The sequence below is a fragment of the Lissotriton vulgaris genome, unplaced genomic scaffold (assembly GCF_964263255.1).
Source record: "Lissotriton vulgaris unplaced genomic scaffold, aLisVul1.2 SCAFFOLD_4281, whole genome shotgun sequence".
NCBI classification, from domain to species: domain Eukaryota; kingdom Metazoa; phylum Chordata; class Amphibia; order Caudata; family Salamandridae; genus Lissotriton; species Lissotriton vulgaris.
In genome coordinates, this window is record NW_028240856.1 from 1,491 (window position 1) to 20,006 (window position 18,516).

General features: G+C 45.6%; 1 pseudogene; it reads left to right on the forward strand.

Annotated features, from left to right (window-relative positions):
• Positions 1-1,660: 1,660 nt before the first annotated feature.
• Positions 1,661-3,104, forward strand: LOC147672513 (serine/threonine-protein kinase PLK4 pseudogene; annotated as a pseudogene).
• The last annotated feature ends 15,412 nt before the right edge of the window (positions 3,105-18,516 follow it).

Below are 18,516 nucleotides of genomic sequence, written 5' to 3' on the forward strand. Positions count from 1 at the left end.
CTTGCGAGGGTCTGTTTCTGGATGTAAAACTCAACCCTGATTTGGGCCGGTGAAGTTTGTTTGGGCAGGCTAAATATGATCCTATATGCAGCTGTTACAGTGTTATCCAGAATCTTAGCATCTCTGCCTCTCAGTACTTCACTCCCGTATGTTATTGTTGGCATTAGTTTAGCTCCTAATACTCGTGTCAGAGGCAAATGAGATGGGCCCGTGAGTTTACTATTTAGTGCTTTCAGAGAGATTTCTGAGGCAACGCCTTTGCCCCTGATGCTAGTTTTCTGTGCAGTAAACAGGCCACTGTTATTAATTTTTACACCTAGATATTTGTATACTGACGTATTCTCGATACGAGTATTGTTCCATAACCAGGTGTTTGACTTGTTCCGTTTCTTACTAATTGTCTTTTTTTTTCCACTGCATTTATTGTTCATAATGCTTTTGCAGTAATCTTTCATAAGAAACTGTTCCTACAAAAACATAAATTAAACAATATAAAACAAAATTTACATCTGTGCATATATTAATAGGAAACATTATACAGTTATTTACAGGTACAAATACAAAAGTGGAAACAACGCTCACTATTTTCCCTGATTGGCTTATAGTACTGGGGTGAAGCATGTACCACTGTACAGTTTTCTTTTCTAATTTGTTCTTTGAAGTATATCAATAAGAAATCTGTTTCCAGAGCAACACATTTACCTTAAAGGACATGTTAAGAATTGACAAACCAGGAATCTCTTAAGACTAGTTTCATTGTTGGATGCCAATTATTCACCTAGTTATATTTCATTCTACCACTGTGAAGGAATGCAACACTACTTTGATTGAGGAAAAAGACAGCAGTTTGGCTAAACTGCCCAATTTCTAACAGGTGAGGTACTTGTATTAGGAATCCTGTGTAGACAATGTGCCTTGCATTTCAGCGTGCAGCAGTCAACTGGATAAATGTGTTTCTTCAGTGGTGAGCTGCTGGACTAGCAAACAACATGAGGATAGAGGAAAGGCAGTGAAGCTTGCTTTTGATATATTCGGGTAACTTGTCGTTTTCACCGTACCTAGTTGTCTGACCATTAGGCGTTGTGTAAATAATCAAAGAGACACCCTCTTGAACCAATAATTGTGTTCCATCATTGAACAGAACCCATACAGCTCAGCAGCTCAACTTAGAAGCCCAGCCCACATTTTCCACAAAAAACGACTTAAGAACTTGACCTGGATCTGGAGTGCATGTGTTTTTGGGAGTGGATGAAGTGCTGCTTTTTGCTGCCACAGATGAACATACAGATCCTTCATACGAAATCATCAAGAGAGACTGGATGGGCGATTGGCCAGGGGATGCTGAACTTCCTGCAGATGGACGATTCGATGATAGGTGTTCTCTCTGTGCTGACTCATCTTCAGCAACAACCTTTGGAGAATCTACGTTAATGGGTCTCCGTCCAAAAATGATTGGAAAGAATGAAACATCTTCATCCTTCTTTTCCTCGGTTGTTATAGCAGATTCCAGTGAAAGGCAAATGCGATGACCCTCATTTGCGTGGTCTACGTAAGCTTGAACATTCTTATTCAGGGATTTGACCTTTTCTTCTTTGACAATATAGGACTTCCCACATTTCTCTATTACTCAAATAGAGTCTGAAGTCTTGTGTATTTTTGACCCATCATAAAAACAAACTTCAACATCTGCACTGGGGGAATTTCCTCGGTGTTGGATCATCCTTTTATGACTAAAAGCTCATGTCGAGAAGCAAAGAATCTGTGGCTGTGGAAGACTCCATGGACAGTGGACATGCAACCATCTCTACTGCCTTTACTGGGTCCTCCTATGCCAGTAAAAGTGGACGTATTCAGGATAATACAATTTTGGCTGGTCCGCCTCTCCCGAACAAAATGACTGTGTTTAACAATCGAAAACCCTCATGTTCATCTGTGGATGAAGGCAACTTGTGTGACCACAGAACTGCCAGTCACCGGGATGAAAGTGACTGCTCAAGCAGGGGAAGGAAAGGACAGATCACAGAAGAAAGGCCGCGCTCCCGCTACGTTCGGAGGGTCCACTCTTCTGACCAGTCTGGCAGCTCACAAAGCCAACCTCAGGGAATGCCTGCCACTGTAGAGCGATGGCATTCTGTTGAAATCCTTACCAGGTTGTCTAGTCGACCTACAGGTACCGGACATGTAGGTAGTGCTTCACCTGCTCACAGCCTTGGAGATATTCCCCACATATTTAAAGACAATGCTTCAAGTGGCTATGGCTCGTTGGGCCAGCATACCTCTCCACCTGTTAAAGAAAATGCACGCTCCAATTTGCCCTGTCAAAAAAAAGGTGGCGCCCTAATGCAGTCCAAACCTGATACAATACAGCAGTGGATCGGAAACATACAAGCGAATGTTGCGGGCCATGATCTCATGAGTAATGCTAATGGAGTTGGCTGTATTGCAGTTGTGCAGTACCAGGTGACAGGTCGTTCATGGAGCGATGTGAAGAACACGGATGGCTCCTTTGAAATGGGCCACTCTGAAAAGCATGAAAAACAGTGGCAAGTACAGAAATTTGACCCCCTGGAGCAGTGCAAACCAGACAAACATCTAGATACTGCGAATTGTCTTCTCCCATCTGAAAAAAAAACAAGATCATTGTTCACAAATGTATACAAGACACTGGAGCAAATTGCCTGAGAGCCACTACATCCCCCTTAAATGCTTGCCGTCTGAAACCTATTCGACAAAAGACCAAAAATGCTGTGGTGAGCATCCTCGATACAGGTGAAGTTTGTATGGAGTTTCTAAAAGATCAGAGCTCTCGGCAATGTGTTAAGGAGGTGCTACAGATATCTTCTGGTGGTTGTCAGATTATGGTTTATCACCCCAATGAAGGAAGAGGCTTCCCACTAGAGGATAGACCACCATCCCCCCCAAATGACTGCTGTGTTTACAACTTTGACATTTTACCAGAGAAGTACTGGAAGAAGTACCAATATGCTGCTAAATTTATACAGCTGGTAAGATTCAAGACACCGAAAGTCACATACTACACAAAATATGCAAAGTGCTAACTAATTGTCAATGTCTGTATTTTTTCTAGATTTATTGTCAAATAATTTGAGTCCGAATATTCCTGTGTTGCATTCACGTGTTGTTGAAGCCCAACTTTTGTGTGGCTGATTAGGACTATATCGTCCGCATAGAGGAGACACAGTAATAGTAGCTGTCCTAATTTTGGTGCATGGAAGTTACAGCTATTTAGGATAGGGTTAAATCCCCTAAAAACAAGTTAAATAGAGTGGGAGCCAGGACACAGCCCTGTTTGAGACCCTTGTTTGTTTCTATGCGTCTTGACAGGAGTGAGCCATCTTCCAACTTTATCTGGATCCACGTCTCCATATGTAGGTTGTTTAGCAGGTCTAACAATGGTCCTGGTATCCCCCATCTCTTTAGTTTGGACCATAACATATTCCGGTTTATATGGTCAAAGGCGGCCTTGTAATCAATAAAACAAAAGTGAATCAGCATTTTGGTTGTTTTAGCCTTATCTATTAGCATACCCATTGCTAAGATAATAGAAGTTGTTCCCACCGATTTAGCAAAACTGGTCTGATTAACCGGAATTAGGGATTTCTCTGTGGCCCAGTCCTGCAGATCTTCCAAGAGTGTTCCTGCGAAAATATTTGGCCTCATTATCCATAAGGGCAATTAATCAGTAATTTTGGGGAAGAGACTTGTTCCCAGATTTAAATATAGGTGAAATACTTGAGCCCTTCCAAGAGCTAGGTAATATATTAAAGTGCCTTATTTCCAGGAATAATGGCTCAAGCGCAGCAGCCCATTCTTTTTCCTCCTGTTTGTAAAGGTTGGGGGAATTCCGTTTGGGCCTGGTGCTCCATCTTTTCTTCCCTTTTTGATTTGGCGCCTAATTTTTTTTGTAGCCTTGACACTCCTTTGTTTGCCGATGGTACGTGACTTTCTTGATTACCTGTCTTCCTATGCAATGACAGTCGGTTATTGTTGAGAGAATTTTTTCCCACATTAACAATTTCTGTCTTCAAGTAAGAATCTTTTTCTTGATTAAAATGACTTCTGAGGTAGCTTGCCCAGTTTTCTTCTGTGATGTTAGAGGAGATTCCTTCATGCTTAGGTCTTAAAAAAAGTTCATAGTTTTCCAGAATCTTGCGCCATCACTTCCTTTACAATCTGCACGTAATTTTGCCCACATATTTTCCTCCACAAGCCTAGTGGCTTCCCATTTTTTTTTTTCAGCAAAATTTTCGATTTCTGTAGCAGATTATGTTTTACAATATCCATAGGGTTATGCCGTAGTTGTCTCATCGTTTGATAAATTGATCTTTTTATCCCCTTAATCTTTTTATTTACGAGTTAAGTTTTTCATGCTACTGCGGCTTGATTGGCCGTGTTGCTTGGGTCTTGTAGAGTAGGTTGACATAGTCACAATAAAATATTCCCATTTCTCAATTTCACCAACTCTAGTGTGGAAAAGCTGTCTGGCCTTTTCTAATGTGATTCCAGTGGTAGCTACCGAGTATTTAATCCTTTTGTAATTGATTGTGTAGACTGACTCTTTAGGCACCAAGGACAGTTTGTACTTAGGATTCATGATGTTGAGAGCAATGTCTTAGGGACAGTGATCACTGTCAGCTTTTTCCCCTATATGAAATGTGCTCATTCGTTGAAATAAGGATAATAAAATGAAGGTATAATCCAATGTTGAGTTAGTTCTTGTTGAGTGAAAAGTGGAGACCGGTGGATTGTCTCCCATGAATCTTCCGTTTAGTGCTCTAACATTAAAAAGTTCAAGGTCATGTAATATCTGGTTGTCAGGTTCGGCCGGTTTTGATGTTTGCGATGTCCCTTTGAATGGTATATCCCAGGCTGAATTTTGAAATTCTGAATTAGGTACTCATCCTCTGATGAGTTTCCCATAAGGTTGAGATTAAAGTACCCGGTGATAATCAAATCTGTTGATGCTATTTCCCTTATGCACTCCTCCATGAACTTACATAGTTTTTTAGCTGCCTTTAATTTCCTTTTCGGGTGGATATAGGTATTAATCAAGGTGAGGTTGTTTCCCTCCGTGCCTGTTTTTTGTTGCGAGATATTAAGGTTTATTGCTATTGAGCCGAGGGAAGATGGACCAACTTCTTTGACCATGTGGGGGCTTGTTGCTGAAACATAGGTTACTAAACCACCTTGAAGATGACAGTATTTCGCCCTCCTTGTGGCACCTATAAAGAAACGCAAAAAAACATGTAGTTGTGGTGGGTCTGCTTGCCATGTGTCTCGCAGTGCCAAAATGTCAATCAACCTTATATAGCCGATGAAATCTGGGTCCATCATTTTTGAGGCCAGACCATTAACGTTCCATGAGCATATTCTTAAGTAGTTTTCCTCAGTCGATCTTGAGTTTGTCTTTTGTCAATTTGCATGGATGTTTATTGTTCTGGCGATCCACGTGATGTCCCCTCATTCGAGATGCTGTTATGTTTCATATTCCTTGCTCCATTTGACCCCACTGCACCTCTAAGTGCCGATATTCCTTGCCTAATTACAGAATCTTGTGCCCCCTCTGCAACAGCAAGAATTAGTATTTCCGGATAACTTGGTTTTATGTACGAAGTTGTTGTTATCCCCCAGTTTTTGAATGTTTGGGCCTCTGCAAGTATTTTGTATGCAATTGACGATGTCGATCATGTTGCTTTTGATTCTTCTCCGCTTGATCCATCCTCGGCTATGAATTCAATTGAAACCAGGTCTGCTGTTGTCACATCTTCTAGAGAGAGAATGTGGGATAGCAGCCGTAAGATGTTGCCCCTATTCAGTATGTCATGCCTGCCTTTTGATGTATATTCTGGACTCAGCAATATAATGTTTGTTAGATGTATTAAGTCATCAGGGCTACATATCTTTTTATCAGATCCGCTAGTTGGAGTAGATTCTTGGCCTTTTGTTTCTGTTTGGTTGGGTCATTGCCCCATCTCTCCTTGTCCAGAGTCAGCTAGCATGGCTCCTAGTTCCTTAGTGTGTTCACACGTATCGTCTCTGTGGTCCATCTTACTATGTATGGATGACGACACTTGTTCAATGGAAACCTGTTCTCTATTGCCAGATTGCTGTTTGTTGTTTTTTAAGCATTTTAGGCAGGATCCGTTGAACCTTTTAGGTCTCAGGCTTTGTTACCCAAGTGACTTCACCAGTTGCTGTTTTGTTCGCAGAAGAACAATCTGCTTTCTCGTTCATAGCATTCCTCGAGCTATGAAGTTTCTCAATTTCTTCCTTCATCTTGTCGCCAGGCTGCATTGTTGTTTTTGTACATCCTGCATTTCGTTCAGGAGTCCCTGCTGTGCTCATGTCACTTCCAAACGTGCGTTCTCTTTGTACTAATAGTGTTAGTGTCCCAAAGAGATGCTTCAATCCTTCATGAATTAGATTAGTTTTTTGATCTCGGCCTTTCTTTTTTTTTGCTCATCTTTGTTTTGCGTTCATTATTTTGTCTCCATTATCTTCAAATGAGAACTCCGACGTCTGGTGCTTTGATAACTATGTTATCTCATTCTCTAATCATATGTGCCTGAGCTTCCTTTCTCCTATTGTCTCCCTTTTTTTTGGCTTTAACCAGAGCTATGTTTGTTGTGTTTGTTAGATCACATGTTTCATTTACCATAGTTTTCTCTGGAAGTTCTTTATCCGAACCCTGCATTGACATTTTGATTTGGTTACATGAATCATTTAGCATAGCTGAAAGGGAGGTCAGTTTATTAATTATAGGCCCGCATCCACAAGTTAGGTCCACACCTTGTGAGTAAACGTAATTTCTTTGTAAGAGTGTATTTGATGAGCCCAGCTTCCCATCGATGGCAACCACAAAGACTGCCAAGGTATCTAAAAGCATCAGTTGGGTGTCCATTTTGTTGGATTGGTAATGAAGGGCCTCTACCAAGAGTTGCATTGTTTTTAACAAGCTAGACGAAGCACTTTCCTGATTTATATGTTTTTGTAGACCTTCCTGGTTTGCTGAATTTTTTGGCACATTTTGATCACCTTTGGATTCCCTCCCCAGTTGTTGATCTTGGTTAAGTTCTGGTGTCCCACTCAAAGTGTTCCCAGTGGGTTTGCTTCTACATTTGTCTTGGGCATAGGCAGCCATGAGGTCTTCCCACTCTTCCTTTCCCAGACATAAAGACATTTCTGTTATTTCTGCTGCATCAATTCCTGGCCTTCCTTCTTTTTCTTTTGCCCCACTAATTTTAGCATTGTCGCTTGTTCATTGCTGTGAGGAGTTGGCGTCAGAACTATTTGAGGGGTTTCTGTTCCTTTCCATTCTTCCTGTTCGCTTTTCTGGTCGGGTTTGTTGTTGTTAGTCGGGTGTAGTTTTGCCTCAGGGATTCCCAGTCCGCAGATCGTTGGTATATCAGTTGTACCACAATTACAAAAACAGTTATTATTTTGCGTTGGTCCCCTGGCACCAACTGCATCATTGTGGTTTGCTTGTTTTTCCACTATATACTCAATGTCTTCTCCCAAAGTCCCTATTGCTTCCATAGATCTGTGTACTTGGATTAAGTCAGTAACAATTTTCTGTTCCTTACCGATAGTATTAATATCATATGTTGTCCAAGTCCGAGTTTTCTTATATTGTGGAGTTGATGTTGCTTGAGATGGATGATAGCTGTCGTAATGGACTCTTTCGGACTTCTCTTTTCATCTATAGTTCCGTGTGTGCCAGAAAATTGTATTGGTTTTATCAGTTGGGTTGCCTGTGCAGACTGTCCTGGCAAAAGTGGTGATTGAAGGCCGTGTACCTCGCTCACTTTTGAAAAGAGGGCATCCCCAGCATTTTTTAAGAAACAGAATTTTGTGTAGATTTTTGGATGGAACGAGGATTGGCAGTTTGGTTTGTAGGTTGCTTCCAGAGTTAAGGGCTGCCTTGAAATATTAGCATCTGCGCTTGTATCAATTATATCAATTAGGGAAGCATCCTTCTGTGTTGTGGGCTGGGTTTTGGGTGTTGTTTCAACCCTTGAGCCCTCAAGCAACTTGGGCTTCTTCTTTCGCTTTCCTTTGACCATTGCTCCTCGGACCTGGCCTGATCTCATGATACTTTTTAGATCCTTTATAAATCCTGACAGTTGGTGCCCGGTATACAAATCAAAAACTAAAATAAAATTAAATTAACCTTTGTTGTTTTTTAAATTTAGTTGTTTTGGGAGGCAGTGGAAGGGAAAGGTGAGGTAGGCTGCAATAGAAGCAATTTAAGCAGTTAATGCAATCAGTGCAGTCGCTCTCCGAACCCTGGTTGGCCTTGTTTGCCTAGGAAGACTCCGCTCTCTGCTCACCTCTGAGTTCTGTATTCCCCAGTGATCCCAGTGATCCCAGTGTCCTTAGTGTTCTTAGTGTCCTTGGTGCACCGCTGGGACCTCAAGGGTGCTCTTGGGTGCTCTCGCTCCCTCTGCCACAGGTGGTTACTTGGGAACCAATGCTACCATCTAGCTGTTTAAAGGGCACAACTTCCTGTTGCAGCTGAAATTCCCGTTCAGCACACAACGCTTGGAGCTTGGCACCCCGAGCCCAGCTCCTTCAGCTCCTTCAGCTCCAGCTCATTGAGCCTACCCTCGCCTCACCTGCCGGTTGTCCTGCTGCATTCCCCCCTGCCTTCCACCGCTGTTTTTCAATCAGTTGGCAAGCAGCAGGAATCAGCGCTAGCCGCAGCCGCGATCACCACCAGCGCCCGGGGAAGTGCAGGAGGCGGGGAGGCAGTACGGGTGGAATGGGAGTCAAAGCTCCATGGAAGTGAGGCAGTAGCTCCGGATGAGAGAGCGGCGTGCGGCGTGCTCCCTCTCTCGCAGTCGGCTCTCTGGCTCTCGGCAAAACCCGGTAACCGGACCTCTCAATCAATCAATATATATGACTTCAAGGGCCCGATGACTCTTTAACCGACCTCTGGGATCGACGCCTGCTGGCACTGATGGCACTGCCTCTTCCTAGCTCATCTCAAGGTCCATGACGCTGTGCATTTCCAAGGTACTATTTGCCGGTCTTCCTGACACTGTAGCAGGCCCGCAACCTCGCAGTAGGCTTGGACTGTTGGATTTGTTTTTTCACAACGCTGTGATAGCCCTGGATGGAGCTATTGATTTCAAGCAACTGTACTTTAAGTACATTCTTGAAATATTCATATCTTTATACTGTATGTTGGATTTGGGTATTTTTGAAAACTCATTTGATGTCCTTTTGCAGTGTTTTCACTGTGTTACTTTGCATTATATGCAAATGATCCACACATGTCCTCTGTGATAAACCTGACTGCTCTTGCCAAGCTACCAAGGGGGTGAGCAGGGCTTTTTTATAAGTGTAATCCCCCTTACCCTGACTAGAAGGAAGGGTCTACTCCCTACTTGGAGAGGATACAAACCTGACAACTAGAGACCCTGATTTCTAAAAGTACCTTTTCATTAAGCTTCCTTTTGAACACTTTTTTTTTAAATGTGTTCCATTTATTTTCAGGTTGTCTGTGAATCCAGTCAAGCTGCTTTACTGAACACATGGAGCTGAAAATGTTAGCTCAATTAAATTTTTCTTGAAAGTGGAATTTTCATATTTTCCACTTTTTGTTGCGTTTTTACTAATTTAACTGGTCACTCTGGCAGGAAAACTTCTTATTACGATAACAGTTTATGCTAACTTGCATCTTTACACTCCCATGTACATTTTCCTCACAAATTTGTTCTTTATCAACATTTCTTACATTTAAATCTCTTTTCCTTATAATTTGGCTTTCTTCTTTCAATTTTCCGATTTCAAAATACCGAGGCGGGCCGAATCGGTATTCTGAAATCGGAAAACGAGATGTCGGGAAATAAAAGCGAATGAAAACCGAATCGGTCGGCATCGGTAATGAGAATCGGTACGTTCCGATTCGGCACGGTCCGAATCGGAAAGTACCGAATCGGCTAACAACGATTCGGAATTTACCGAATCGGCTACCACCGAATCGGATAGTACAGAATCGGCGAACACCGATTCAGTAAAAGCCGATTCGGTAAAATCCGATTCGGCAATCAGAGATTCGTAGCCATGAAAACACACCCATGGCGAAAAAGCCCATAGGAATGCATTGAAGGAACCGATTCGGCTTTTACCGAATCGGATAATACCGAATCGGATTTTACCGATTCGGATATTACCGATTCGGCAAAAGCCGATTCGGCAAACGCCGATTCAGCCAATGAGGTGGCTCCCCCTCCCCCACCCAAACAGGGAGTGGCAACCCTGGCAGGTGCAGCTAATTAAGAAGTTTCTGGAGAGCCAGCCTGAGCTCAACACTCACAGTTAGCAGCAGTGGGAGTAAGGGGTTGCCAACTGAACTGAACTGAGGAACATGGCAGAGCAGTCAGAAAGCCAGAAGTCCTCCCAGAAGAGGAAGCCGAAGTTCACCACCACCGAACTTCAGGTGCTGGTCGAGGAGGTGGTGAGGGTGCACCGCCAGCTGTTTGGCAAGCTGTCCCTCAACGTGCCAGACAGCACCAAGAGGAGGATCTGGGCAGAAATCGCCCAGAAGGTGAATGCTGCGGGTGTCACCCCCAGGTCCATAGAAGAACTCAAAAAAAGATTCTATGACATCCGCAGCCTCACAAAAAGGAAGATGGCTGAGATGCAGAGGCAGGCTGGAGGCACTGGAGGAGGCAGGAACCCGGCGCCACCCCTCACCGAGCTGGAGGACCTGGTCTCCAGCACCATTGAGAGGGAGAGTGTCAGTGGAATCGGGACCCTGGACAGCTCTGCGAGAGCAACAGCTACAGGTAAGAAGCATGCGCATCATGACACACCCTACCAGACACCTCCCCATTAGACACAATGCATAGGCAAACCCCAGCACAGTACTGTCACCAACACACAAGAGACAAGCATCATGGAACATGTAGTCAGCAGAAGTTAGCTAAATATGGCAGTGCAGAATCACAAGACAGGAAACAGTGTGACACAGTGTAAGGAGATGCAAGGACATGTGGAATGCTAAAATTGTACTGACTGTAATACATCGGCACTCAGTTTACAAATGCTTCTTTGTACCTAGGGGCCCCATCAGGCGGAACAACAGTGGCATCAGAGGGAGCAGCACCGTCCGACACTGCAGTCGCAGGGCCGAGCACCAGCCAGGCTGGCCAGGAGGAGGAGGAGGAGGAAGGAGACACCCCAGGGCTAGGTATGGAGGGAGTCCTGGTCATTGACTTCGATGCACTGCACTCCCCAGTAATGGCCAGCACACCCCCCTTGCAGTTCTCCCCAGAGAACTTCCCTACAAGGGACACCATTCCGCCTACACCAGCTCCTGCCACAACCGTGGCCTTGCCACCTGTTCAACCTGTCCTGGGAGCAGGGGCTCAGGGACCGGCCAGCTTCACACCCCCACCAGTGGCACCCCAGCCCACTCAGCAGGCCGGAAGCAGCAGTGCCCGGCGCCGTACCATCACCACCACTGCTGCACCAGCACGGGAGGGCAGTGTATTCCTGGGCCTGGAGGGACAGATGGTGAAAATTCAGAGGCAACAGGCAAGATCCACTATGGCCTGCCAACGCCAGCTCCTGCAGCACAACATGCAGATGGGAGAGTTGGTCAAGGGATTCCAGGCCGTCGTGGAATCGAACAAGGAGGTGGCAGCAGGGTTAGGCAGGCTGACCACTGCCATCACCCACTCATGTAGCAGACAGGAGGAGCATGAGCTGGTGCGCAGGCGGGATGCCCGGGTGCTGAACCGCGCCATGGGCTGCCTTGCAGCGGCGACGGCACAACTGTGCCATCGCAGCGCCAACCAGGAATCTGTCCTTAGTCAGCATACGGCTGAGCTTACTAGGGGGATGGCCCGGATCACCACGGCTATGGAGGCCATGATTATTTCAAACACCGCCTCCAATCCTGCCCTGGACCTGGGTGATGCTGGGGACAGCAGCAGCCGCAGCAGCCCGGCCAGCGCTGCGTCTGAGCCACGGAGGAGCACCAGGCGCTCCGCTGATGCTGCTGGGCATTCAGAGGGGGCTGAGGGACACCCCAGTGGGTCTGGCAAGCAGGCAAAAATATAGCCTTGCAAGGGCGGGTGAGGCAACCAGAACCTTGGACTTTATTTTATTTACCATACACCATTTTTTGTTGCACATCAGTGCTGTAACTGTGTTGCAACACTATTAAAATTTGTTTTTTCCAATCAACATTTAGCTGTCTTTGCATCTGTACTCAGTCAGAAATAGTTCTCAGTGATCTCCTCACGTCTGTATCTGCCATCACTTGGCGTACACACCCCAGCTGGCTGTGTCAGTGGCACAGCTTCGTCGTCGTCATGATCCTCGTAGTCAGACAACTCCACCTCAGTGCCCTTCTTCACCGCAAGGTTGTGTAACATTGCACATACAGCTATGATCTTGCAGCAGGTGATGGGGGTATACTGCCTTGCACCTCCACTCTTGTGCAGGCATCTGAATCTACTTTTCCAGATGCCAAAGGTCCGTTCGACAACATTCCTTGTGCGTATGTGGGCCCGGTTATACCTCCTTTGGCTGGGTGTGGAGGGGTTGAGGTAGGGGGTGAGTATGAATGAGCGGAGGGCATATGCACTGTCGCCTGGAAGAGAAAGGGGTCACATTAGACACATGCATACATGTATTCCACCTACCTACTATGTGTTATGGGGGTCTGATGATGTGTCTCACCTAGGAGGTATCCTTCTCCAAATTCGCCAGCCATCAGCCGTGCATATATGCCGCTCTGTTGGAAAATATAGGAGTCATGGGTACTCCCTGGAAATTTTGCTACCAGGTCTGTGATGGTGCACTTTGCATTGCAGATCACCTGCATGTTGATGGTGTGTGTAGACTTGCGATTGCGGTATATGTATTCGGTGTCCGCTGGTGGGCAAATCGGAATGTGCGTGCCATCTATGCAACCGATGATTTGGGGAAATTGTGCCATCTGGTAGAAGTCAGCTTTGGTTTGTAGCAGTTCTGCGTGGGTTGCAGGGAAAGAGATGTATTGGTCCATCCTGTGTATCATGGCGTCAAGGAATGTGTGGAAGAACCTTGACAGGCTGCTCTGGCTCACCCCTCCTGCTGCTGCTACACCACTTTGATAGCTGCCAGACGCTAGAAGGTGTAGGCTGCATAGCACCTGGATGTGCGCAGGGATGGCGTGTGCCCTTGGGGTGTGGTGGTCCAAGAATGGCTTGAGATCCCTGATGAGCTCAAGTATGGTGTCAGAGTCCAGCCTGTATCTCTGTAGTATTTCTGCCTCTGTGAGCATGAACAGGGTTATCCTCTGTCTGTAGACCTGTTCATTTCTTAGCCATTCCCTCTGTCCTTCCTGCTGTAGCCGTAGCCGCCTCGCAATGACATAGAAAGCTGCCATCCTGCAAGTTGCAATGCATTTTGGGACTGTTTATATGGGTTGGAGTTGGTTACCACCTGATTGCAATCCATGGTAAATACCGAGTGATTTCTACCGATTTTGAGCCGATTTCGGTGTTTCTGTGCCTCCCTACATCTCCCCAACTGTCGGAATCGGGGAATTTCCCGATCGGCGATTCATACGAATTGGCATGTTTTCCGATTCGGCTCATGTCCGAATCGGTCTTTCTACCGATTCGGTACTTGGACAGAATCGGTGATTTTCCGATTCGGTGTCACTACCGATTCGGTACATGGACCGAATCGGTGATTTTCCGATTCGGTGTCTCTACCGATTCGGTACATGGACCGATTCGGTGATTTACCGATTCGGTGTCACTAACGAATCGGTACATGGACCGAATCAGTGATTTTCCGATTCGGTGTCACTAACGATTCGGTACATGGACCGAATCGGCCTTTGCATCCGATTCGGTGTTTTTCCGATTCGATACATATCCGATTTTCGGTATGTACGTATCGGATTCTTTCCCATTCGGTACTCATTCCGATTCGGTTTTCTATCCGATTCTTTATGTTTTAGGTTCCCTACATCTCGATGGCTGTTTACCGATCGGTAAGGGCCAAAAATCGGTATTTTCGGCCGTTACCGATCGGTAACGCCCTACCTACATCGGGCCCTAAGTGCCTAACACAGGTCTAGTTTTTGGTAGCTGCTGAGTTTGAAATACTTGCAGTTTTGGCTTATGATCGCTATGTAGCCATCTGCAACCCCTTGTGATACATGACCATTATGAGTAAGGATTTGTGTATGCAATTAACAGCAGTAAGCTGTGTTGTTGGTTTTGTGGTCCCACTAGGTTACACTCTTTTTATTTCCAAGCTCTCTTTCTGTGAAAACCACACACTCACCCACTTCTTTTGTGATATAACAGCTCTGCTGAAGATTTCTTGCACCAGTCCTCACAGTATTGAGTTTTTCAACTTTGTAGTCGGTACTCTTTTCACAATGACAAGATGTATTTTAATCATCACAATATATGTCAAAATCACCTTTTCCATCCTGAAAATTAAAATTAAAGATGGGGGAGGCTGTCTGCACATGTGCCTTCCACCTCACCATTGTTATTTTATTTTATGGATCCCTCTTTTCGACATATTTTTGACCAACTTCAACCTTTTCACTGAAAGAGAACACAGTTGTGTTTTTGGCCTACTTCACTCTTACTCAACTGTGCAACTCCATCTTATACAGTTTGAACAATACAGAATTCAAAAATATCCTGAAGAAGAAAAAGAATACAGCAGTTGTAAAATAAGTCTTGTAATGTTAATGATGGTGAAACAACTTTACTGTCAGTTGGAAGGTCATGCTGTAAACTTTTGAGGTAACAAAGTGATACTAGTTATTAGATTAATTTCCACCTATGTGTAGTATTTTCACCATTAGAATTTGCTTCTGATACCTGGTTTTTACTGCAGAACAAATTTGTTTTCACTTTTCATGTAAATAGTGATTTTCTGATTTGCAGTTTTTAAAAGGAACATGTTTACCAAATGTTAAATTAAAAAGTGCATCTTGTGGTGAAAATAAATTAATTATCTAGCACATTATTAAGAATAAAGATCCTATAAGGCCGGCAGGCTAGCCCAATGTCCTCCGGCTTCCGGGGCATGCTCCGTGGTCACGGCGGGCCGCGGTGAGGACACAGTGATGGTGTGCTGTATTACCAGCGTTGCAGTCGCAACTGCGGGGAAGAGCAGTGTCGAGTGGCTTTGAGGCAGCGAAGGCAGTGGAGGATGCAAGCTGCTTGTTGCCTCTGCGGTGTTTTGTGTTGGGACGTGAAGTGGCTGAACTCCAGGCAGGGAGCCGTATGTCGGCCACAGGGGGTCAAAGCTTCTCAACCAGTGGGTTGTTCTTATTATAATCCCTGAGGAGTGCCAGCACATGCCTACATTTGTTTGATTATACTATGCGCTTGCTGATCTTACCTGGCAAATTGCCTCATAGCTGCCCTCTAGCTGTCTCTCATGTGGAGCTGGCTATAAGGGATTTTGTGACTTTGTGGTGCTCTTGTGGTGGCCGGATGCTCACTGTGTGCCGGATAGAGCAAAACCAGCTGCCCCCCCCCCGTGCTGTGGTGTCCTACGTGGAACAGTGAGCAATTGCCTAGGAAAAGGGAAGAGAACTAAGGGCGTGGACTGTGAGCTATGCAGCAGATGGTCCTGAGAGGGTCAACAGCTTGAGCAGGAGCTCCAGCCGCAGCCCCCGCTTCCCCATTGCTTTCCCAGAAGGCTAGGTGGCAAGCAGCGCAGTCCCGTACTTTGGCAGCCAGGAGAGGAAGAATTAACCAGAAAGCAAGGGGAGAAATAAGCATTATGAGCACACAAGTGGTTCTGTCATCTCAGAAGTCCTCTCCCATGCTATCTGATTCCCCTGGAATTTATTCGGGTTCACTAGGCTACTCTCCAGAAATAAGGACTGGGGACAAAGGCAGAGTGGCAGTGGCAGAGGCTACGTCTCACATGGGAGCAGAGCGAGGCCTGGATAAAGTGCTAGAGGAGGCAAAATTACAGCATTTCAGTACTGTGCAATTTGTGAGTGTAGACATTAACACTAAGGAGTTGGGAGCACCACCATTTGCTGCAACAGATAATAGGAGCCTGAGTCGCATAATCCTCTCAAGGAATACCCTATATTTTAAAAAACCAAAAGGCTAACCATATGGCTAACATGGTACCCACAGCTGGGGTGACCAACTGGCATAGGTGCAAATTCAGGACAGTGAGTGTAGAAATTCAGGACAAAAGTACAAAATTCAGGACAAAAGGTCAAAATTCAGGACAAAACTACGGAACAAAAGGTAAGTTTTACAGACACGTCAGAGGTGGTCGCGCAATAGTATATAAGTAAGTAAATAGACAACTATCTAAGTACAAGTCAAAATAAGTTTATATTAGGTTGAGACAATTGTGCACTTCACGTTTTTCAGTAGGGCCGCAGCTTGCTACCTTAGACGATTCAAACCTCACATCTCGCTCCAGCAGGTATGCGACACCAGACAATGGTGAACCACACCTGAATATAAGTGACGCCGCTTTTATTGTTGATTGAAAACTACTGGATATACAAGGAACTTTGCAGTGCCAGCCCCCAGTAATGAACCCGCCCCCACCCTTTCCAGCCTCCCAAGGAAACAACCGATGCCCCGTCCGGCCAGTCCTGCCTTGCTACCACCCTTCAATGTTGCCCCTCATCTTCACATAGACCGTCTCTCATGTGTATTTAATTTCTCTTATAGTGTTACTCATCCCAATTATGTAGGGCAGGGTGGGGTGTCATCACACACATTATATAGAGACAATGACTCATATTGAAGTGAAAGTCAATGTATAGGAAATGTTACTAAAGGTAATGGGTGCTACAAGGTGTAATCATTCTTGTATCTATCATTCAGTCTTTCACTATTCATTCTGTCCTTCCATCTATGTGCCCATTTATATACAAACATATTCAACCATTTGCAAACCTATCCACCACATATCCTTGCTTCCATCATTTCACTCATCCATCCCACCATCCACCCTCTCACTTATACATCCATTATTCATCTACCCACCTTTTAACCCCATCCATCCGTACGGTCATCCATACACTCTTCCACCCATCCATCTATTCACTCATCCATCCAGCCATTTACCCTTTCACCCATCCAGCCATCCATTCACTTACTCATCCATCCACCCAGTCACTTATCCTTCCACCCATTCACCCTTTAAGTCATTTCTCCTCCCTTTCTCTCTCCATCCCCATTGCACTTATCCATCCATCCATGTTATGTTATGTTATGTTATTGGGATTTATATAGCGATCGGCTGCCCCAGCCAAGGGGCGTCCCGGCGCTGCGAGTGAGGCTGAAGGCAGAAAAAGAAGAAAGCATCAGAGGGGAGAAGGGGAGATTACTGAAAGAGGTGGGTTTTGATGGCTTTCCTGAATGCCAGAAGGTCCAGTATGCCACGGATTGTTTCCGGTAGACTGCTCCAAAACTTGGCAGCGAGCAGGCTGAAGGATCGGCCGCCCATTCTGGCCAGTTTGGTACGGGGCGCAACATCGGGGGGGAGGCGGTTTTAAGGATTTTGAAGGCTAAGCAGAGTGCCTTAAAGCGAATCCTTTTTCCCACCGGGAGCCAGTGCAGTTTTTTCAGGACTCTAGCCACCGAGGAGTGGCGGGGAGACCTACTAGAGCCCTGGCGGCTGCATTCTGGACTCTCTGAAGTCTGGTAGTTTCCGCTAGGTTAGCGCCCAGTAAAAGGGAGCTGGCGTAATCCAGCCTAGAAAGGATGGTAGCTTGGACAATTAACTGGCGGGTGTGACAGTCGAAGACCTTCAGGATGGGTCTGAGATTGCGCAGGATGCCGAAGCAGGTGGCTGCCACTTTTTTGGTGTGGTGGGTGAATTTCAATGCTGAGTCTACCCAGACTCCCAGATTTTTAACACATTCCTTGGGCGTAGGAGGTTGGCCCAAGGTGTCGGGCCACCAGCTTTCGCCCCAGGATGCAGTGTTTTTCCCCAGGAGCAGTATCTCTGTTTTCCCCGCATTGAGCTGGAGGAAATTTGCTGTCATCCAGTTGGTGATGTCAGTAAGGGTCTGTTTGAAGTGATGGGCCTCCAAACCGTTGTTGTCATTGAGAGCTACCACCAACTGGGTGTTGTCTGCGTAAGACACTAACGCCAGTCCACTCTTTTTAACCACTTCTGCTAGCGGTCGAACATAAACATTGAACAGGGTGGGGCTCAGTGATGACCTCTGAGGCACCCCCTGTCCAGTGCTGTGCTCTTTAGAGATGTAAAGGGGGGTGGAGACTTTAAAGGATCTGTTGGAAAGAAAGTCTCTAAACCATCCCAGGGCAGTCCCGGTGATTCCAATTTCCTCCAGTCTCATCAGAAGGACCTCGTGTGACACCGTGTCGAAGGCAGCACTGAGATCCAACAGGATCAGTGCTGCCGTTCTGCCGGTGTCAAGAATGGCACGGAGGTCCTTTGTAACACTGAGCAAGGCTGTCTCGTGCTATGACCAGCTCTAAACCCGTGTTGAGAGTTATCCAGGAT